This window comes from Tympanuchus pallidicinctus, unplaced genomic scaffold (assembly GCF_026119805.1).
Source record: "Tympanuchus pallidicinctus isolate F22 unplaced genomic scaffold, pur_lepc_1.0 scaffold16, whole genome shotgun sequence".
Classification (NCBI taxonomy): Eukaryota; Metazoa; Chordata; class Aves; order Galliformes; family Phasianidae; genus Tympanuchus; species Tympanuchus pallidicinctus.
Window position 1 is genome coordinate 34,063,893 of NW_026294679.1, and position 23,901 is coordinate 34,087,793.

Genomic DNA, 23,901 nt, shown 5'->3' on the forward strand with positions numbered 1-23,901 from the left:
GTCCTGCTCAAAAATAGCCAAAGTCTGACCTACCTGTCCCAGCCACATTGGTGCCGACCAGCTACGCTGGCTTCTGGGAAAGGAAGGGAGCTGGCAAGGAAAGCAGAGCACAGTTGGAAACAGCCTCAGCAGTTCAAGCCAAAAAATGAACAGCAGAGCAGATAACAAAGCAGCAGCCATGTCAGAGAGAGCACTGCTCCTCCAGCAGTGAGACACAGAAGGCTTGGTGGGAATATGCCCTTCCCTTAGGTTAACATCAGGGTGGAATACCTCTGCTGTATGCCCAAGTAAGCAAGCAATACGAGGGAATATTGATTATGCTGCTGTTCCTGACACACAGGATCCAGCAGTGGGAACACTCACATGGGGGGACCATCCCTTGTGGGGCATCTCTGGTGAGATGGAACTGAAAGCACCACCAGGAGGGAGCAGTTACCAGTTCAGCAGACACTGCCTCAGTCATGTCCTGAGCCTCCACATGCCATCCAGCACTGTGCTGCTGGCAGGGACACCTCCCACAGTGCCCTCCTCACTGCAAAACATGCTCACTAATCCCTGTGGTCCCAAGGAACACACACACGTGAGTATTTTAGCCTCCTGAACAGACTATTTTAAGAGCACAGACTGAACAAGGGCCAACCTGACACTGCTGTTGCTCTTTCAGTCAGTCCTGTTCCGCGGGACTGCTCCTTGATCTGTGCTCTGGCAAGCATCCCATAGCTAGATCTAGCAAGTGAAAAGAACATTTTTAAGATCCTGCAACGCTGATAAAATATGACATTTTAAAAGGAGGTCATAAAAAATAATCTTCCATGTAGAAAGATTGTGAAAATTGACAAGCGGTCCCCTGGCACTGGCAGTGCTTCTCATGCAAGCCATACAGACCTTTCAAAGTGCCGCTTGGACTGCTAAGGAAAAAAGCTGAACTATTTTAGAAGAGATAAAATCAGGTACTATCAAATCTTCAAACCAAAAAATATTAAACAGTCACTGTAATGTGCATCTGGGGTTTGCTTGGGCTTTTTTTTTGTTTTGGTGGTTTCTGTGGCGGTGACGGTGGGGTTGCACATGCAAAGACTGCAAAGAACAGAAATGCATATGAAAGTTGCTTTTAAAAGCAAGTGTATTGTTATCTGTCCTCAGGCACTCCAAAGCCTCCACTGGCTCTGAATATCCCTGTTCACAAATATTTCATGTGGGCAAGGGGATGAAAGTACCACGGCGTAAATCCCAATGAAATATGCAGCTCACCCCAAGTTGCAGTACCACAACAGCACTAAAAAAAAACCAACTGAGCCTATTATAGGTTTTACTTCATGTCATCAGCGAAATAACGCAGGAACTTGATTTGATTCTGAGAGCCAACCAGTGCTGGTCTGACTCATTCCTGATCAGCTGAATTACCAAAGCCTGGCAGCATCAGAGGGGCAGCATTTAGGATAACCCTGACCACAGCAGGAAGGCGACACCCCTGGGCTCACTGTTCAACACACTGCTCGCTGCAGGCACCTTTCAGCATGGCCCAATAATAAAACAGCATCTTCCATCAAGCACAGTGAAACCAAGAGGATTTTGCATTCTCATCTGCCTCACGGATTTCTCATCCTGCCCAGTGGGCACAATGGATCCGCAGGAGATGGGCAGTGCAGAGCAGCACCGGAGGCTCTCCTCATTTTCTGCATGAGTAACAAGTAAGGCTGAATGTTTACAAAGTGTCAGGAGATCCTGGGAAAGAGCAGCATGAGCAGCAGGAAGGACAGCATATATAAACAGCACCAGAACAAAATCAGGAAACTTATTTCACAACTTCACTGAAAGCCATTTTTTGCTAAGTAACCAATTTCCTTGCACTCTTTGTTAAATAAAATATGAAGGGCAGGCAGGGATGTAAAATATACATGCATGCACTTACATAAGCATGTAAGGCCCTGTTATTGTAGGTGCTGCACAAATTGTTGACGACAGGGAGATGTATGTACCCTGATGGAGGGCACAAACCTCAGGGTCAGTCCGCAAGAAAGGAAGTTTCATATCAGCAACTGGTGCACTCTGATTCCTTTTGGTGATCCACATTGAAATGGACACTACAATTAACAGAAATCAATCTGTTCTGTGTGTTACCTAGTCAGGCCAAACTGCTGAAAGGCAGAACCCAAGCCTCAAGACAAACGTCAAGTGATGGAGGATTTGTCCCAGATCACTGACATTACTTTTTTTTTTTTTTTTTTTTAAGCAGAAGATTGACAAATAATACAGCGCTCATGTTTACAGTGCACATTTTCTTTCCCTTCTTGCTCTTCCAAAATTTGATTCAAATTCTGCTGACACCTCCAAGTTCAGTCATGAAAATTAACTGCATTCCTACTTGCAAACAACCTTTCACCTACAAAATTACAACATGGGGTGAAGTATTTTCACATTATCCTCTCACCCCCCCCATATTTGTGAAGGGGACTTTGCGGTGGCCTTTAGCTTGCACCCAGACAAGCAAGTTCTGGATGTAGGCTGTGCTATACTGTCCCAGCAGCTTCTCTACAGCAGGACATCCAAAGGTCCAAGACAGCAGTGTGTAGGTCTTTAGGGAACCTCACACTACTCCTTTTCCCCATACAGGACTACAAAGCATAATAGGTCCCTTCTGCAGCTCCAAAACTAGCAGCTCTGCCCCAAGCCACGTGTCAGCTTGCAGCTGCCTCCTCCCTAATTACTCAGAGGCTCAACAGAACCAAAGTCATCTTCATACCCTGAGTGGCTTCTGAGTATAAGCTTTCATATGGAATGGAAAAAAATAATCCTTCTGTTTATCTTAATTAAAAGGGAATTGTAGACAGGAGTCCCTTCTTATTTCAAAACACTTTTCAAAGCTCTACGTAAAGCCACATTTATTGATACAGACCCATGATGCATACTTGACAGCTGGACTAGATGATCTTTAGAGGTCTTTTCCAACCTTAACAATTCCGTGATTCATCAGAAGAGCAAGCTGAACTGCATTACACCAGAATCTAACAAAAATACAAAGAAAGGCAGTGTTCATCCCAAACCAAGACCTAGACAAAAACAGCAGGTACTCATGCTCTCTGGAGCTTCTTATTCCCTAATTTTTCCTCTAAGCAGCAGCAGCACTCGCTCTCCCACCCCTCCTTCATCCACTCTCCCGCAGTTCTCTGTAAGACCTGCCTACCTCCTCTTTCCCTCTTTTCAGGTTTTCAAAGGAAGGAGAACCAACCTGAGAGGATCAGGAGGACCATAAACAAACGATGGCCGGGTTCAGCAGTGATCTCTGGCCGCTGAAAGGAAAGGCACAGCAGGCTCTATAATCACTCAAAATAAACTCCTATGACGGCAGCTGCTGTGCTGACCGCTCGGTTATGCCTCTGCAGACTGTTACAGAACATTAAGCACTAACAAAACTTTTTCCTCATATAAATCTCATTCGGTAACAGCACTTTCAGTCTGACTAACTGAATTATTGGGTCCATTCTTTTCCCACCCTTCTCTCACAAGCTGCAAAAACCAGGCCGCCACACAGTGTGACAAAAGCTTGCAAATAGTCCCATTGCTAAATAGCTATAATTTGATTACATGGGAAGATAATCCTACCACTGAAAAATATTTATGGTTTAGGAGAGGGTTGTTTACGTAAGTTTAGTAGCTCAGAAATCAAAACAGGCACAAAGTTTTCTCCTGGCTGAGGGATTACTCCAGCCTCCTGGAACAGCTCTTTCGTTCATCCAAAACGCAGCCCCATACAAACAGCTGTAGCTTCAGAACACATAAGTTGTGTAAGGAGATCCCTGAAAACAAAGAAACCTTAATGCAGCTGCAAGTTGCTTTGAGTTCTCGATTTGAATTTGCAATAGAGTATTTGCACCTCCTAGCTTCAGTGCTTCCCAGAAGCAGATGCCCTCCTCTTCTGAAGCAACTCCCCACTATCTCTCAGCAGCTGTACTAACACAAAATACAGTTCCGTGAGGTTTGCTCAAATCAGATCTTTGCTATTCTACCCGATGTACTGCAAGGGACCCACATGCAGAAGGCTGAACAATGCCAGGGCCTTGCCACGGATTCAGGTATGGTGTGACAAGCTTAGAACAGACAAACAAAAGGCCCCCAGAAAGCTTCTCAAATTAGAAGGAAAAAAAAATTAAAATACAAAAGGAGTTAGAAATAATATGGGGAAAAAAAAAAAAAAAAAGAGTAAGAAATCAAAATCAAAGATGCATCAAAACAAGTGGTCGTGCTAGGAAGTCTTCATCACAGCTACTTAATGCTCACTAGCCACAAAGCATTAGATTCCCCGGTATAAATAAACTGGGTTGAATTGAGTTAAACCTCACAGTTTCTAAAAATTAAATCTAACAACACTGTCATCTTTACTGATGAAAAATCTACTTGCACTGCTAAAGGGATCTTTTTAACAGATCCTCTGTACTGCTGGTTACAAGAAGCTACCCAGTACCAAAGGATAAAGCACCTTGAAACGTTTTGAAGTTGAACTGAGTAAAACTGGTTTCTTGAATGAAGAACTCTCATCCAGAGGTTGAAAAGAGGAATTTCAGTTGTTAGAATTCATCACTTGAGATCACAGAATTTTACTTGGTACAGAACTTCACTGAGTTCTAGACAGGTTTTCTCTACAGCCATATGCACACAACCTCCTAAAAAGAATAAATACTGTTTGTCTCCCAGCTGTCTGTCCAGGCAAAGTGTTACATTACAGGATTTCTGGACTAAGAATTCTATCAGTAAACATTACCAAGATGTGCTGAACTAAATGCTGTTTTTCCTCCATGCCCCATGCAGAAAGACAGCACCTGGTGCAGCACACTTATTGTACCAAGCATCTGGAATGCCCCCCTCTTATATTGGTACTATTAGGATAGGATGTTTCACTGGTTATTAGGAGAGTTGTGACATCGGGAACTCTGCTGAACCAAAAAGCAGCTTGAGAAATCCCACTGTTCTCAATGCTGACCAACACAGGGCCAAAAAAAACCCCAACCAACCACCAGCAACAAAATACAAACCCACAAAGAACTATGACCAAAAAACAAAACAAACAAACAAACAAACAAACAAAACAAACAAAAAAACAAACCCAACAACAACAAAAACATCAGAAAACAAACTTTCTAGCAAAGAAAATTGTGGATTTCTTTAACTGGCTTTTGTCCATATTTTAGAAAGGCCATAGAAAATATACTCAAAGTTACAAGGACTAGTGGTAAGTACAAAGACTAGACTGAAAGAGAGAGTGAAGAGCTGCTGACAGGACACCATGTAATGGAAACTTTCTAAAAGCAATTCTTAAGAAGTACACAGCCCACAGTGCACACAATACATTCACCCTTGGAAGCCTGCTGCCAGCTTCTTCCTAACATTTCACATGCCTATTGCACCCTGAAGTCTCTTACAGTTGTATAATACCGTACCCAGGCAGAACACATTCAGTAAGTGAAAGTAAGGCTCCAGTACTTCTCAAATGTTTTCCAAGCTCCTCCAATAAACCTTCCCCATCGACTACCAAACTATGAGCACTACAAACAGCAAAGTCAATCTCCTTATAACTTTATACTTAAATTACACAGACCGACTTGAAAACTAAACGAGCCACAGCTACAAACAGCCGCACACACACTGCAGCTGCTTTCACCCCAAGCTGAGCATGCTGAGAGCAAACAGTAACAACACCAAGCATTTGAGATGCTCACCTGAATGCAGCTTCCGCACACCTCAGATTACCTGTTCCAGAGGAGTTAAACCATCTACTTGCAGGCACTCAGATTCCCCCCCCTCCAGCTCTACATCCCCACCCTTCTCTCTTGTGTGACCACATGGTGGAAAACTCCTATTTTCCTGGCTGGGCTTTCTGCTGGGTGAGGCAGCCAAACCAGCTGCGCAGTCACACAAGCACAAGCAAGTCCTTCCCCTTTCGGTGGCGGCAGCGAGTCATCAGAGCAGCTCAGCTGCGTGTCGAAACCGTACCTTGAGTTTCCTAATCTCCCTTTCTATTTTTAAGTGGAGTCAATCCCCCCTTCCCTGCCATGCAGGCAGCTGCAGAGAGCAGCTGGTGACAACAGAGCAGCTGATACGCTCTCCAGTGCTCCCCTGCACATACAACTCAAGATAGCCGAAACTGGGCTCTCTTCCCTCTCTCTGTCCTTCAGGTCTTGTGTCAAGGACAGCTGAGCATCGCTACCCGGCTATCCAGAGGACTGCTGCTCTCCTGACACAGCTCATTTAAAGCAGCTGAAGTCCCAGATGGCACCTCTTATCCCTAAAATGTCCAAGGAGAAAGGCACAGAGGTACTGGAGAAGCAGCTTGCAGGACAGCCAGCGCCTAACTCAGCTGCAGGAAACCTGACAGAAACGGGATGCAGGGCTGCAGGTCCCACTGACCACTGGAAGGTTTGAGCCCATGTCCTCCACGTGCCCCAGTATTAGGCATACGTAACAAACCCTGAATTCTCTCTTCACACAGCTGAGAAGCTTTAAAATGACAGGCTTTAAAATGCGCAGTCACTGTAAAGTCAGCCAAGCAAGGAGGGCACTTTCCTATGTGGCCAGAGCTGTTCTGAACCTCTGTGGGGATGCAGAGCACAGACTGTGCAGGGGAGCCAGCCGCATGGACCAGCAAGAAGCTGGGCTCTCGGAGTCTTAGTAGCACACACTTCCAGGAGAGAAGTGGAAAGCAGGCAGGTCAGTCACTTGAGGGAGCCTGGCTGAGAGCTCAGCATCTCAAAGGGCACTTGAGATGAGACTTGATGAGAGCAAGCTAAGACACTGATTCTGTCTCAGGGCTGCACAGCTTCATTCAGCCTTGTATGCTTTTGGTTGTGGGCAGCTGGAACAGTTTGACTCCTTTCTGAACTAAGCCCTTTTACTTTCATTCTCACAGCCACAAATACAGAAAATGAAGCTACTTTTACTCTTCCTCCTATAACATGTTTTTGTGTGTTACCTGCTACCTACAGTACAAATTATTTGAACAAAAGAAGCTTATTGGAAATATCACTGATAGAATTTAAGGCACATGCAGACAGGACAAACAGATAAGTATCAAAACACTGGACAAAGCCCTTTCTTAAATGCCTGCAAACCCTGGTGTAGATTTAAGCATGCCAAGGTGCCTAGACAGCTCAAACTGGCAGATTCAATCCACCTGGATTCTAGGAAACAAAGCCACCAATCCAATCAGCCCATCAGCCATTAACTCATTTAAAATTAAGCTTTTCTACTGAGTCACAGTACTTACGGTCAGCTGAGTAATGCTTCTGTGGCAAAAGGTGATGGGACTCAGCGGGTGCTCCGTGGCTGCTGCTGCCCGAGGAGCAAAGCCTTGTGGTGAGCAGCCCAGCCGGGAGATCTGAGAACTGCTCCCCACTACCCAGACAGCAGCAGCCCACAAGGACACACTGCACTCGCTGCTGTGTGGACAGCTACACATCTTTATCGCTGTTTGCTTCCTTCCTTCCTGGCCTCCAGTTGCTTCAACAAACAGAGATAGGACGCTAATTTCCCCATCCACCCAAGCTGCTGCAGAACATTTCTTGCTTCTTCATACGACATAAGAATGTTACCTACCTATAGTTCTTCCAGCGCAACGGCAAAATGTAAGTGAACTCCACTGAAAGCCTGGCTTTCCCCCTCTGTCTCACCTTCCTAATCCAGTTTGAGGTGAGGGCTGTGTGCCTTGGCGCAGGGAAGGAGGTTCCCTCCTGTTCCCTCCAGGAGCCCGCTGGACTCCATTGCCTTCCCAACCGGAACAGAATGAAGCCCACAAGCTAAACAAAGACCTGCAAATCACTTTGCTTCTTACCTCCTGGAAGAGAGGAGTTTTAGGGAAGAGGAACCTATCTAACGGTGTTTGCGGGCACTGAGACCTCATGTTAATGATTTACCCTGTAGTGCTGGATATGTGGTTTATTGTTATCCGCCTTCCTGCCTCAATCTGCATAACCAAATCAACAGGCACATGAAGAAGGGACTTTAAGCAGAACTGAATGCCTCAAAGCTCGCTTATCCCACCCCAGTTTAAAAATACATTCCATTTATGTGTGTATGCATGTGTGTGCGTGTGTGTGCATATACACACATACACACAAAAAAGTCAATGCCTAGAGGTCTCAGTGTGGGTAAATGTATGTCTGTGTATGCAAACCAACACCTCAGTGATGGATCTGCCCAACCTCATCCCACTTCCACAAGGAGATTCTGGAGCAGAATTACCTGCAGATGTCTTCAGTGCCACTCAACATCAATTCTGTGAACTCTTCCCACTGAGCACATAGATGAGAAATTTCAGGACAAATTACATGGCACACTACAGGCCAGATTCCTTGTTGCATGAATGACACCATGTTTATCTGGGTCAATACATAACAACGGGGCAGAGGATAGCAGCCAAATTAATAAATCTCTTCTGACAAGAAATGCATTCAGATTTGACCAAAATGCTCCTGCTTGCTCCCATAGGTCTTATCTTTATGCTGTATTTTCCTAGCCACCTATGGCTGTATGGGTTTAGAGACTAGAAGATACAAAAAGCAGTCAGCCTTGTTCTCCCATGGCTGAGGTGGGGCTAAGGAGGGGGCAGCTTGACGACTGCAGGTAATTAGGAGCAAGCTGTTGAAACACCTTCTAAACACATTTAATCATTATGTATTTAAATATTGCATGTGTTCAGGCAGATGCAACTTAATATCACGTACAACCCTAAACAAATTAAAAGAAATATGCTTAATGAATTTTTCCAAAGTACCTGCAAAGCTTTTTTGTTGTTGTTTAGTTGTCATTTTTCCCTTTTCTACAGACTTTGGCCAGAACATATTCAGACAAAGGGCTACCAGGGAGGACAGCCTGAAGTGGCTGTATGTGTATCATTTTTCTTCCAAAGGATGGAACATCTTGGAGTTGTGCTTCCTGTTACGTGGCAGTTGCTTTGCTTCACATCTACCTTCCATACCAAGCATTGCTGTGAATGATGATCAACCACAAAAATACCTGAAGTCAGCCACGGAGTGTGTGCCTGTTTGTCCCTAATCAGGAGATGAGCTATGTGACAGAATGCTAGATCTGAGGATGATTGCTAGCACTTCAAAGAAATAGCTACTATGAGCTTCAGCATGAATGTTTCTCTGTAGCTCCAGCAGCACTGACACTGGCTGGAGAGCATCCTTCCTGAAGCCTGGCTGGGGAAAGGCCTTCCCTGTCCCAGCATCTTAAATCTGCCTAAGTACTAAAAGCAAAAGGTCACAGCAAGTAGATTATATTGGGTCACCTCCTTCCATGCTCATCAGGAAGGAAGGTGGGAAGTAACGTCTAGTGGAAGTAAGAGGTCATATCCACTTACACCAAGGTGACCCAATCCAAATCCCCAGCACAACAACACAGACAAAGGAAAACAGTGGCATGGCTTCAATGATAACTTGAAATACCAGGAACTTGCAAGCTTTTCTGCATGCATGGCACTCGCAGGTGACAACGCTGTCTCCAGCTGAGTCACTGGCTTGGACAGGAAACCAAAAGCAGAGCTGTAAAGGTGGTTTTCTATAAAAAGAGAGAAGAATGCCCACAAAGCTGAACTCAGTGAAAAGAAGAGGTCAACAAAAATAAAATTTAAAAGCAACTGGTAAAGAAGAAGTAGCTTAGAGGTGAGATAAGTCAGTTTTTAAAGGGCTTCCCCTTAAATTACTAAGAAGCACTCCTTGCAAAGCAGGGCTTCAATGAAGCAGCTACACTCCTGCCTTTTCAGGACGCATTTTACAGGGCCAACACAAAGGCATGCTTCTTGCTGGCTACCACAGATCACCACCAGCACAATGCAAAAGCAGGTATGAGCTTAGCCTGGTTCTGTATTTCTCGGATCATCATCTACCAGAGAGGTCCCATTCAGATTGCTACACATGAGCAACGTAAATCTCCACATTCACTGCTCATATCTCCCAGAGAAAGTATCCTAAAAACCTCTTAAGCATTGTTGTAAGTTATCTGATTCTGGTCACTGATGCAACAAACCAGCAAAAATATGCCACAAGACCATAAAGAAGTTAATCCCACCATCATTTGCTTTAAAGCACTGCGTTCAACAACAGTTTGAGGACATATTTTTAAGCACTTTCAAATAGATAGCCCATTTTTGTCAAAGTGAAGTTTTTTGGTCTTAACCACAACACAACTGCCTGACCATCTGAAAGGAAACATCTCTTACTGTACTTGATTGCTGTTTGCTATGAGCATCAAATCCTCTCCCTTACTTAGCATTCAGTGCCATGATGTGCCAAACAAGCCAACACCAGTGGGAAACTGCTGCCTATTACTCTGCTTCAACATTTCATCCCCAAATCTAGTGGCCTAGTTTATACTAAACCCTCTGTGCAATCTGTAGCACAAATCTCTCCAGAGATGCTGTGAATGCAACAAACCCATCTCCTCAAGCTTATTACTTCTAGCTCCAAGGTGGGTTTTTAAATCACTTTTCCTAAGCTGAAATGCCTTTTTAAAGCAAATACGAAGTTGAGAACATTGGTAAGTTTTAAACAGCTTTGAACTATTGTTTAGTGCTCTCAGCTGCGTGACCCAGAAGTGAAGCACTTCTTATTAATGAGGTAAAAACCCACATCTCTGAAACAAAGCTGTTCTGGCCACCACTGCTCTACCCTTCTGAGAGCTTTCAGCTGGCAGATGTGTATATTCTTCCTTTATATAACGTGATCTTAAACAGGCTAGTAGGTAAAAAGACAAGTGCGGTGGACAACCAGAAAAAAAAAATCCTATCATTTTTTCTAATTAGTTTAAAGAGGGAAATTCAAAACTACTTCATCTGTATTACAGCATTAATAGCCATTACCACTTCTGTGAGCAAAGCAGTTAAGAGAGGACATTTACTTTTGAAACAGAAGAAAGCTCATCAAATATTCCATAATCAGGTTCTGACATACACTAGAAGCATTAATGAATACCTTGTAGAATTGCCAGTCCATCTTTCAAACAAACTTCCATAACTGCCTGGTTAAGCATTTAGCTGTATCCAACACAAAGGGTGACTCTCGAGGTCCATGAAACACTCATCAGTTCCAGCAATTGCACTTCCAGAGAGCAACACTGTGTCATACAACATGTGACTCGCAGAGCAATGTCCAGAGGAAACCACACTTTCGTTTCTCTCCCTATAAAAAACTCAACCTGCTTTTAAGTTGAACCACTTTACCCAAACAGAAATCTTTCTGCCAACAGAGAAGCTAATTTCAGCTTGCTGGAACACGTATGCAAGGTGTACTTTAAAATCACAGCAAAAATAACAGTCACACAGTCTGCCACCAAACCAGTCACCTGCAAGATCAGCTAAAAGCTTCCCCTGCTCTTCTCCTCCAGAGAGGCACTAGGGAAATACGCTGTGCTGCTGTATTTCAACACGTGGCTGTACTCTGACCCAGTGCCAGTTTTGCAATCCCTAACACTCTGGCAGTCCCAGGGCAGCTCCCCAGCCTCTCCCTCCTGTCTGACCCTGCACATGGTCATGGGACTCTACTGAACTGCAATGGCTCAGAGGGATTGCAAGCAGCCATGCTCCCTGGGTGCTCACTGCAACAGAACTGTAAAAAGTTCAGCAGAAACACCAGGGGGGTTACACAAAACTGAGGTTTTCCAGGCCATAAGACCTTTTGCTGCAGATAAACGAGAGTGCTGCAAGCAATGCAAGCAGCCTGAATTTCACTGCAGCCTCATCTCACTGGAAGCATCTTTGTGAACACGCTCATCCCACATGTTGCAGGCTGTGTACGTCCTGCTGCCATTGCCGGTGAAACCCCACAGCTGTTGTCCTTGGGATCACCAGTGAAACACCTGCATTGCCTCAGCAGGGACTCTGGGATGGCACAGTGGAGTGTAACTCTCAGAAAACATCAGGGTGGCACAGTGTGTTACTGCCATCCGTTCACACAGGACACATGCAACGAGACAGCCAGATCAAAGCAAGTGTTTAATGCCACTGTGATCACAGATTAACCTAGAAGGAAGCTTTCTAGCGACAAAGAACAAGCTGCTCTTTTCAAACTCAGCGTTGCAGCCAGTGAGACACCTGTCACATGGCAGGGAGCTTTCCACGTGTGACTCCATCTCATATCCAGACCTACAGCTCCCAGCCTGCCAAGTGCCACTCCTATTCTCAAGCCACTTATTTTACTTCTCGGAAGTCGCATTATCCAGGTGTGTCCAAATGATCCGACTGAAGAAGTCACCACAAGGGAATGCCAGTTTGGTTTAGTTGTTCCAAAACCAAAACCTCAACCCAAATGCCTCTGCTGGAGGCACCTAACAGTTCATCTCTTCAAAACATTGTAATGGGACACACTGATCTTTCCATCAAAGAGTTAATTCCTTTCTTATCTGCCCTACATATCACTATGACCCTGCTGGTTCTCTATACCAGCAGTTTGGGACATAGCAGGTGCTCTGGCTTCTGTAAAGCCTTTGACAGAGCAAGCTGTGTTTGCCTGAATCAGAAACATGGCATGTAAGGATGGAAGGCAGCTGCTGCGATCCAGGAGCAATAAAGAACCTTTCCAAGAAGCGGCCTCACTGATCTGAGGCAAGGCTGGCTGAATATAGCAAGTCACTGATTTATTATGCATAAACAGAGCCAAAATGGCCATACTTGGGGCTTGCGCACAGCACTGCAAGGCAAACATTCTTCCTTTCAGAAAATGATGCAGTCCAAACTAAACACACATCTCACTAATGCACAGAACTTCTGGCTCACAGGCCTGCCCAGCAATCCCTGTTTAAACAGTGAGATCTGAAATTGTTAATGCTGGTTTCTATGCAAAGAAGGGGCAGAGAAGTGAGAGAAATATTTGTTTCCTCCGATTTCCTATATCCTTCAGCAGCACCACGCCTTCCTGCAAATGCCAACTGCAGGCTTTGCAGACACTCTCTTACCATCCAGAGGAGTTTCTTATTAACCTAGAACACCCAAAAGCACTTTCCAGTAAAGTGAAATTAACAATTTTTTTTAAAAAAGCAAGAGTTAATATGTACCAGTTTTGCGCCAGAGGTCAGTGACAGGGTTTCTGCCTGTGGAAAAGGCTTTACCCCATCAATGATAAACCAGCTCAGCCTCACATCCTGATCACTGTTCACATACCACGAGAGTTGCACTGAATGCAAATCAGAGAGAAATCCAGCTCCTTAGCCTGCAAAATATTTGTGCAGCGTGTCAACAGGGTGATGAGGTGCTCCTAAACACACAAATGATCCCTGCTGCTCCCACAATGAGCACCTTGTCCTTTCTGTCAGGCCCAGGAGGCAGACCCTAGGGCTGCGTACCTTCTTCAAAGACTCTGAAGACAGAGACAGCTTCATCTATCTGCTTCCGCCATCCTAAGGGCAGGGGAACACCACCAGAGGAGCGATAAGGAGCTATCTGCAACACGGCCTGGCATTACGCATCCCGTGGCAGCACAGTGGGCACTATCAGTGCCTCACAGGAGGGAGCTGTGCAACATCACCACCTAACACGTGTTCCTTTGGCACTGCTTCTCCCAGGGACATTGCAAGTGCTGGTTTCAAAGGCTGATCCAGTGAACGTGGATTGGTAAGCAGATGGAATGGAGCTCGGCAATCCCGAGGCACTCACTGCAGAAGGATGAGAAGATCCTATGTGTACACAGCCCTTCCTGCTCCTCCCCAGGAAGGGCAAACACACAGCAGTGCAACAGCACAGGCTGCTTCTGGAACAGCCCAAAACGTGGCCATACTGGCAGCTCTGCCAGTTGCTAGTTATAAAAGCCTTCCTGCTTCCTATTTCTGTACACTGGCCTGCTCTATCTTGTTTTTATAGCCCTGACTGCCATGATGCAGACAAACGCAGAAGGACAAAGATCAAAGTGCTGGGTGCTTAGCACAACCTCTGTGCTCCCAACACCAGGGACATAGCAGGACATGGTCCTACCGGAAGAGCGTGTAATGCGTAGGAAGCACTGCTTGTGCTGCAGAAGCACAAGGTACAGACAAGCATGGAAAATAGTGGAGATTCTAATACAGCAAAAGTTACGAAATGTCAGCTATGCTTTATTTCGATCTGACTGCTTAAAACTGGCTAAAGCTATTGGGAGACACTAACACCACACAGATTCCCAAACTCACCAGCCCCGTCACCTGTGGCTGCTTCACAGGGAAGCATTTACCACAGTCTCCTCTGAGACCTCCAAATGGGACCTCTCACTCATGACAGGTTTTCCCTCTGGGGAAGGTATTTACAGATCAGGCTGCCATTTGCTCTAATCCCACTTTCTCCTAGTAGAAAGTAAAGTATCGATTCTGCAGAACCATCACTACCTAGTCCTTCCACCAACACCACTGATATAGCCCACAAAAAATTCAGTATTTAGCAAGGTTCCAAATCATTCTATTGCTTATATGCATTACTACAAGCACCAGAATTTGTGTCTAACTACAATGCTGAGCACTAAGCTGAGCAGAGTTAGTCATCCTGCTCCCACCATGGCCAAGGCTCAGCAGCTTTAATGCACCACAGACAGAGAAGACTGTATTTTTTGGCACATTTTGAGTTCTGCTAAATGCTGCTAAGTGAGCTGGGAACTTAAGAAGGATGAACGTGCACAGATTTCATTTGCAAGTATCAGGTTTCAGTTCAAGTTGCTCCTCCTTAAGACAGTTAGCTTTAACGATCAAGAATACATCGACAACCTGTGTACAGCCCTACTAGAGAATTTGCTAGTTCTCTCAATATTAACAAAACAAATATACTACGCTGTATACACAGAACAGTGATTGTTAAATTAAGTTATGGTCAAATATCTTAAATCTTTTTCTCTTTGCATGGTGGCATTTGAGTTGACTTTTTTTTTCTTTAATGTGACACCAGTCAGAAAGGTTTCCTTTCTACATTCATATCTTCCAAACATTTACCAGATCATTTCTATGCCTGTATGCCTGAGAGCAAACCACCATGCCATTCTGATCTCAGTACTACCTTGCAAGTCCCTGGATAATCAACAGAGACAAGGAGAATCATTCTCCTTGCTATCCTGTAGCACTCAGTTATTCCCAATGGATTATCCAAATCCAGAAATACTCAAGCTAATCTGGTCCATGCTGGGTGAGGCAGATGTGTAAATAAACTGAACTCCACCATCCTTCCCGTGCTCTTGGAAATTCAAGCCACAGGAAGCGTCTGTTTCTTTTTGAAGTTCTTCGCTGCTCCCAAAGGATGACACTACTTGGACGTTATCATGCTGCACACTATGATTTCCTAAACTAAGAAGAAATTATTTTTTTCCCCACCCACACCAGAGAGGCCTAATTCAAAAGAATATTCAGCAGAGCTTCCCTTGACAGTTAAACACCGTGCTCCAGAAGAATCACCAGAAATGTTTTACCTCTACAATTACAGCTCACAAAAACATAATTCTACAACGAGCCTAAAGGAACTCAAAAGACTAAAGATAAACATGCGAGTTTTCTGAAGAGGTGAATTTGCTCTCTTGTCCCATTTATCTATGTAGCAATTATAAGTTGCTCGTCTGTCTGTGTTTTTACAAAAATACGGTGCTTAAACATGCACTGCTCCAGCTTAGAACCTCAGAACTTGAAGTGCTACTTCATCTCCTACTGCTCAAGCAAAAGGTAGCAAACGCATCTTAAGACCTCAGATAACAGATTCTTAAATGAAAAGCAAGGTGCTTGCTTTTGCAAACTACCCTATAAACACAAGCAAAGATTATTTAGTCTATATGCTTCCAGAGTTTTCATCCAAATCAACTGTTTAGACTGAACACAAAAAAAATGGAATAGTGTTGGGAAGTTTTGCAGAACCTGGGGATTGCTTAGAATGCCAACAAAGAGTTAAAATTCAGTCTTATTACAATGAAATCTTCCACGGTGCAATAACGGCTTTTATATTTCTTTTTCAGTGGGGGGATTTCCCTGGCCTCCCTAGGTAATTACAGTAATTTTAGGTTTGCTGCAACAGCTCTTACATGGATGGGAGGAGGGACTGGCAATCCCTGAATGCTGATGCTTTACATCCAAACATTAGATGAGAAAATCTTGCTGGATTATTAAAGATCCATTGTACCCACAACTAAAGGCTTTAATCAGCTGGAATCACAGGTCCTTTGTAAAACACTGCCTCCATTTAACAATATGGCTCCAAAAAATCTTAATTCAAGTTCACAGTCTGTTCCTGGAATAGTTGAACAGAGAAAGACTCTTCCCCTTCACAGGCTCACTGTCCTTCCCAGGTGATCATTTTCTGCCATTCATCAGACTCCCTTCTTGTTAAGAGAAGAAAAAACAAACGCTTTATCTTGCACATTTGGTTTGGGTTTGCCTCAGATGGAGAAATTTCTTTCAAAGCAAATACTCCTGCAATGTAACAGGGTGTGTATATATATATACACACATTCCAGGGGAGAAGGAGAAAGAAAAACTGCCCTGTTGTAGACACCGAGTTACATTAGGAAAGACATAGAGAGAGAATATGAAAGAGAAAGAAAGTCTTTATTTTTCTATAGCTACATGCAAGACATTGACTCAGACACTAAAACCAGGTTGACTGCTCCAAGGTAAACATCAAATCCATCCAATGACAGGGACACTTTGTTACATTAGGAAAGACATAAGGAGAGAAGAACATAAAATAGAAATAAAATCTTTATTTTTTCTAGAGTTACGTGCACCATGTTGACTCAGCCACTAAGGCCAGGTTGAATGCTCCAAGGAAAATACTGCACCTATCCAAAAATACAGATTCGATTTCTGGCTTTTGCCAAAAGAGGTGTTATTTCTGCTTAAGACAGACTACATCTTGTTAGCTTACAAACTACATTTCTGCACATCCAAATTAAACATTAGGAAAGCCAAACCCACCAGCAAAACTTGAACAAGGTGTGTAAGCAGGAAATACCTGCAGGCCATTAAGGGGAAAGCTCTCACATCCCTGCTGAACACTCAGCACGATTGGGTGGCAAAAGAGCTGGTTGCTGCTATGGAATTACCTCCTTCAAGCTGAAGAATGGTCCAACTGAACAAGCAGGAGGTGGAACAAAGCCTGAAAAGAGAAGCAAGGAGCTCCCAAGCAAACTCAAGTGCAAAAAAAAAAAAAAAGATCGCAGCAGGGGCAGGAGACACACATGGAAACGAGGAATGCTATCTGATCATGGAGGGTTGGAGTGAAGTAAGCCAAAGACCTTCTGAAATGAATATGGGGATGGTGATGTGAAAGGCAACTGGTAATACTGACTCTCAAGAATCTCATGATCCACACACAACAGGGTAAGTCCAGCACAAGGATAACATACCATTGATGGATGAAGAAGAGGTTGGGGAACACTTCAACTGTACGTGAACAAGCCTAAAGGACTCATCCAGATGCACTCACGAGTGCTGAGGGAGCTGGCTAATGGTGTGATGCCCCTCTCAGTTATCTCTGAATAGTCATGGCAACTAGGAGAGGTTTCCAATGGTGGAAAGCAAATGTCATCCTGTCTTCAAGAAGGTGGATCCACGGGCCTACTGGCCAGTCAGCCTCACCTTGATCACTGGGAGTAGCTAATCCTGGAAGACATTTCCAGTCACACAAAGGGCAAGAGGATTATCAGGAATAGTCAGTATGGATACATGAAGGGAAAAAAAATAATAATCACACTTCACCAACCTGACCGCCTCGTATGATGAAGCAAGTGGCTTGGTGGGAGAGGGGAGGGCAGCAGAATGTTGCTTGTCCTGACATTATAATACTAGCAACACCATCTCCTGTGACAACCTCAGACAAAATAAAATATGGACTAGATAAGTGAACTGAAAGCAGCTCAGAAGGTGGTGATCAAAAGCACCAAGTGCAGTTGGAAGCCAGTTACTAGAGGTCTACCAAGGCATTGATATGAGAGCTAACTCTGTTGTACCTCTGCATCAGTGAGTGACCTGGATGGTGGGCTACGTGTACCCACAGCAAGTTTGCAGATGACACAATGGGGACAAGTGTCTGATACAACAGAGGGTCACACTGCCCTGAACCTTGACAGACTGGAGCAAAGGGCAGACAGGAACCTCATGAAGTTCAAATAAATGCAAAGGGAAGTCGTTCACCTGGGGAAGCATAACCCTAGGCACCAGCACGCAGCTTTGCTAAGAAGGAGCCATGGTTCTGGTTGACATCAAACTTCCATGACTGAGCAAAACAACCATGATTAAAGAATTGCACTCTCTATGCTATGGGGAGAGGGTGGGAAAGCTGAGAATGTTCCACCTTCAGATGAGAAGCCTTGGGAGAGAGCCAGAAAAAACTCACAAGCTGTCTCATTCTCAAGATTGAGATTCAGTTTCCAGTACTCTGTAACTCACCTTTGCTACACTTCAGCTCAAACTGCTTTCATAATGGGTCTTTTCTTCCCACAGTGACACAGAGGAAACATTAAAACACTAGTTCAAAGTTTCATCAGACTGCTTGGTATTATCAGATTCCTTTTATCTCTCTTACAGCTTCCACTTCTCTTGCCTGTTTTATGTGTTTCGGTGCTGTTGTTTTTTGTTGTTGTTTCGTTTTGCTCAGTTGTTTTGTTTTTGTGTGTTTTATTATTATCTTGAACATCACCTTTTCAATGAACACCAACAGTTTAAAAACCCCTCTATTCCACAAGTGCTCTGAATTGTGTCTACAAGCTGAAGGATGAAACTTTTTCAAGAAAGCAAGAAGAATGAGACAGGGACAACCATCACTGATGGGGCTTGTGCAAGATAACAAAAGTCCTAACATACTGATGACCACACAACTCCCCAGACTTGCAAAGAAAAAGAGAGAATGCTAATTACAGATCAACTCACCTCCTCAGTGCCATAAAAGCATCAGCAACACTATCTCTATAATGCATATTGTCACTGGGATTTCATTACAGCAGGCGTTTTGCTTCTCGTGCATGGAGCACCCTTGGGATGGGGAGAGCTATGTCAAGTGATGGCAAGCAGGAAAGTCTCTGGCCTTCAACTCCCAGCTGCCTCCAGCTCTACTGCAAAAGCTGAACGTAGGTTGTCCTCCAGAACCAAACTGCTCCCGGTGATCCTCGGTCAATTAACATGCTGCTTAACACCACCATTAGCAGCCATCACCACACAGACACCACCCAATTCAGGCTTCAGGCAACAGGGAGGATTCTCAGTATGTAACACTGCCATGACCTGCTTTCATGAACAAAAGCACCCTACCCCCCACAGGCTGGTAACACTGAGCCTCTGCATCTGTTTCATCTTTTTGACATATTCACCAGCCCATTTAGGTGAAAAGTAGGTAAGATTGTTCCTTAGGAGTTCTGTGCAGTGGGTTTCAGGGCTGCTTACTGATTAGAACAGACAGCCAGCAAAGTTGTGTGGTCTGTATGCACCAACCCACCTGCAAAGCCAGCAGCCTTCCCCAGAAACGAGAGCTCTGCTACAAGAGCAGCATTCCAGCCAACAGATGTATCTGATGTTCACACTCAGCCGCTGCTCTGTGAAACAGACAGGGACACTGAGAAGCCCAGCACATCACTGCTGCACTGATCGACCCTGCAGAGCAGCTTGTGTCATAATGAACATTTTGCTGAAGCCGCAGGGCTAGAGTGGGTATTAGAAAGAAAGGAACTGATGCACACAGACACACACACATAGAAGTATATGGGATCAGAAGCTACAGGAAGAAAATACAGTCAACAGAGAAAATCTGCCTCAAAGAAGCAGGCAGCTATCATCAGTCCCTACAGGTAGTTTCTGAGTGATCCCAAATCAGAGAAGTGTAATTCCTGCCAAAGGACCACTGCAGGACAAGCCAGCCTTCTCATGGCAGGCTCTCACAACAGAACCTCACCGTAACTTTGGATCATTCACCTAGTGACAAAAATAACTGCATTAATTCCTAAAGTACATTATGTGACAGGACAGAATGACTCAGGTGGACACAGTGGCTTTTCCTTCTGGATAAGAAAGGCTACAGGCCTTCCCAGAATCAATGATTTTATGAACTCATGAAGATTTCAGTAGAAAAGACTGACGTTATTTATGAATTGCTGTCAATACCAACATATTCACCGCAGCCCTTTGGAAGTCATTGTGCTGCCTAGTTTCTCATGGTGCTCAGATCACAGCTGAAGAGCACAGTTGCTATACAACTAAGCAAATAAAAAGGGAAGTTTCTGCAGCCATCATGCATCTCTTAAACAAACAACAATAATAAAAGCAAAAACGTGGTGCTCAGGGACATGATTTAGTAGTGGGTTGTTAGAGTTGGGTACTACAGTTGGGTAGTGGTTGGACTTGATGATCTTTTAAGATCTTTTCCAGCCTGAGCAATTCCATGATTCTAAATGAATGCTGATCGTAAAGGTTCCCTGGTAAAGGTTTATTAAAGGCTGAAAAGCAAGAAGTAGATCTATTGGACACAGTGGCTTTGTTCTTCATTTCCATTCCCACAGAGGTAATTCTTTAGGTGCAACCCAGCCAGCTCATTGTTGCACTTAGAAGAGTTATGAGGCCAACAGGAAACTAAACAAAAGAAAGAAAACTGGCCAGCCCCTGCATGAAGCAGCTGCCTACAAGGATATGACTCACTTGCTGTTAGCACTGTGCCATATAAGGCTTCCCCCAGTAATTTTGACCATGTCAGCATCTTCATTTATTCCCTGGTCAACTGTGTCCAGAAAAGAGCAGTGAGAAGCAGGATTCCTGGGTCTCAAAATTCTGGCGCAACTAGCTGTATTTATTATAGTCTACAGTATTCACTTGTTCCAAATCATCACCTGTTCAAACAATTCCTCCTTGCTCCAGCTCTCCCCTCCACACCTACAAACTCACCACATACATACCAATGGAATCCCACAAGCTGTGTGACATCTTTCTGTGCTTTCAGAAACCAATGGACTCTTCCACTTGAGCCAGAGGAGCTGTCAGTTAACAGCTGCATCTTGCTTTGTTCTACCCTCTACCTGAAAGCACATTCCTTACAAAATTTAAATTCCCATATTACAAAAGTTAAATTCCCATATTGCAAGTCAGGAGTGTGTGCATGAAGACAGAGAAATGGCAAATGATGTCCATGCAAGTGCCTGGGTGATCTGTGGGGAATCATCCCTACCTGTCTGGGTCCAACTGAGTCCTCTCCTAATCTTACTTCCCCAGAAGGTGATCTTCTGCCTTTCTAATTCAGATGCTACACATCTCTTCCCAAGGTCCTTTTGCAAAGGCTGTGGGGATAGTCTAAGAGCTATATGGGAGCCAACAGATCCTGACAGGATGTCTCAACATTCGTTTTGTAGCTGGGTTCAAGCACAGCTACAATGCAAACATACTTGTATGCACACCTATGGGACCAGCTAACAGGACACGGCAGTACCATGACTCAGACAGAAACCCAAAGGCACCAGCCAGTATTCCCCATTTCACATGCACCCACTACAGCTACCATATGAAAACATCACTAATGGCAACAGATGGCAGAGTTGACTCTTTGTTCTATGATTTTTCCCTCTGTTGCATTATTTTGCAAACAAAGGAGGAGACCATGGCAAGTCTCCTTGGAGAATGGCTGTTAGCACCAGGGCTCCGCCTCCCCAGTCGTTTCTGGTCTGTGCTGCTGTTAGGAAGCTGTGCCTTGTCATAGCTCCAGTTCTGCTTGAATCGTTTGGTTTGTTTTGAGAGTATTGCCCTTTCTCCCTGTTTGTGTCTTTTAAACTACTAAGCACTTAATTCTTTTAAACCATAAACCTACATATCCATGGCTCCAAAAATAAAAATGTAAAAGTTACCCCAGACAAAGATGTTCACAACACTGCAAAAACGTATAAAAAAAAAAGTATATCCATTTAACAGCACCTGCCCATTCAAAAACCTTGACAGCACCAATGAAGTGCAATAATAAAATTTTAGAAAGACATTAGAGACAATACTGGCTAAAAGGTATGGACATGGCAAGCTGCAGATATTTCTTGAGAAAAAAAACAAGTGCTGCCTGCTTGTGCCAGTTCAAATGTAGTTCCTCACTTAAATGTATGATCCCCACATTAATTCATTTTGCTGCGCACCACGCTGTCCTCCTTCCTCCAGCTCCAGCTTCTCCAACTCAGATGCCACCTCCAGCCTTCCTAAATGAGAAGCTCACTGCCGGGCCACGGGCTGCCTCCTCTAGCATAATGAAACTAGAGAGGAAGGAAGCACCTCCTTGTTACCTATCTCGAGACAGACCACAGAGACTCAGACACAACATCCCAGCAAGTACAGGCCATGGCAAAGCTTGCGTGATAAATATGAGCAGCAGGGAACGATGAAGATGAAAGCACAGGTTTTTGCGGGGACAAAGTGCTGCAAGGTAGCTCATATGGCATTCAGTCTTATCTAAGTGAAGGTGTCACCTTCTCCATCTACTGACTACATTTATTTAAATAACCAAAATCATAAACCTCTGCTTATTGGGCAGCAATCCTCTGGCACCAAGCCTGCACTCACACAAAGATGCTACTCTCCTCTCCCTGAATGCATAGATGATTTTGTCCTCAAAAGCAAACTTCCTGTAATTTGTTTCAGTAATCTTTAGCAGCAGACTTTAAACTCCACACCTCTCTTATGATGTTTTTGTTTCCAATACATTCATCCACTGCACACACTTCACTTTATTTGCATTACATCAGCGTTCTGTATCATATCCCATTATACTGCTCTCTATTACTTCACCAGATTTTCTGATCTTTTCCGTTAGCACAATTCTCTCTCCTCTATTTTCAAAAAAGTCTGGGCAGTTTAGGAAGGGACCCTCAGCCATTTCTAACCAATGTTAGATAAGCCAGCACTATCACCTGAATGAGACAACACAAGAAGTGCAACAAATGGCAGCTCAACAGCCTACTAAGGTGACTGCACTGATCAACCAACCGCCCTGCAGCCAGGAAGCCAGAACATACAGAACTACTTCTCCACGCCCCCCTGTGCTGGGGAGCCAGTCGCACTCACCCTCACCCAGCATAACCACATGTAGCATACATCACAGTGAATCAGCTGGACTCACCAGCACCATCCCTCCTCACACTCAGTCCCTACAGAACTGAAACATCAGCAGCTCACTGATGCTCTGGTCTAACAGTGGCAACAGCAAAACATGACGCCTGCCACGCAGCAAAGCTCCACCGCAGCCTCTTCCAGCACATGCGATCTGTGAGCAAAATCAATTCTGTCTGTCACATCTAATCAAGTCTCTCAAAGCTCTTGATGCTCCCAAAGCAAAAATGGAGTTTGCAGGCCAGCCCTCAGCCAAGTATATTTGGGCTTTAGAAGGACTCGTAATAGGGAAGTGGGCACAACAGGAGCTGACAGGTTTGGTAACAGTGCACGTGGCGAGTTTAAGTGACACACTAGAAAAAGAAAACCAAAAGAAGCAGAATCCTAACTAGTATCAGCACATACAAATATAAAACCAAGGGCTTTTGCGAGATATGTCAGACATTTCTAACTAAAGATCAAGTCAGAAATCACATAAAACAATCCGAGGATAAAAGAGATTACAGAGTTTAAAATTAAGAAGTAAGAAAAAAACATCACCTAGTAAGTTTCCAGAGCCTGACAGATGCACGCAGGAGATACATTTGTGGTTTGCAAAGTTTCTCAGATGAGCTTCAATATTCTGAACAGCAAATGCATAGTCAAAGGCCCAGATGATGCCTCATATATTTTGAAAAGTTATGCTGGGAAGCCCAAACTGGGCTGTGGGGGGGATTTTATTTTATTTTTAGATCAGGTTACACTGCAAAAGTTTTAGCAAGTGAAAATACTTCAACCTAATCCTCACCTAGTGTGAGCAAAATAGCTCTAATCCCACAGGTAGATTATTCTGTCTGGTGGCAAAGCCAAGGAGCTAAAAAT

At 44.2% G+C, this 23,901-nt stretch overlaps 1 protein-coding gene across 9 annotated transcripts in view; it reads right to left on the reverse strand.

Annotated features, from left to right (window-relative positions):
* SGMS1 (sphingomyelin synthase 1) overlaps positions 1-23,901 on the reverse strand; it is a 75,341-nt gene that overhangs the window by 25,528 nt on the left and 25,912 nt on the right. Inside the window, exon 1 of one of the 9 annotated variants that reach the window (XM_052677607.1) lies at positions 10,965-11,152. The exons of 3 other annotated variants lie outside the window; for them this stretch is intronic. The gene's annotated coding sequence lies outside the window, so the exon portion shown is untranslated. Of the gene's footprint in view, positions 1-3,229; positions 3,291-5,714; positions 5,856-7,258; positions 7,432-7,587; positions 7,669-7,822; positions 7,885-10,964; positions 11,153-23,901 lie in introns of those variants that run through there. 5 more of the 9 variants (XM_052677606.1, XM_052677604.1, XM_052677602.1 and 2 more) reach the window with 5 other exon arrangements.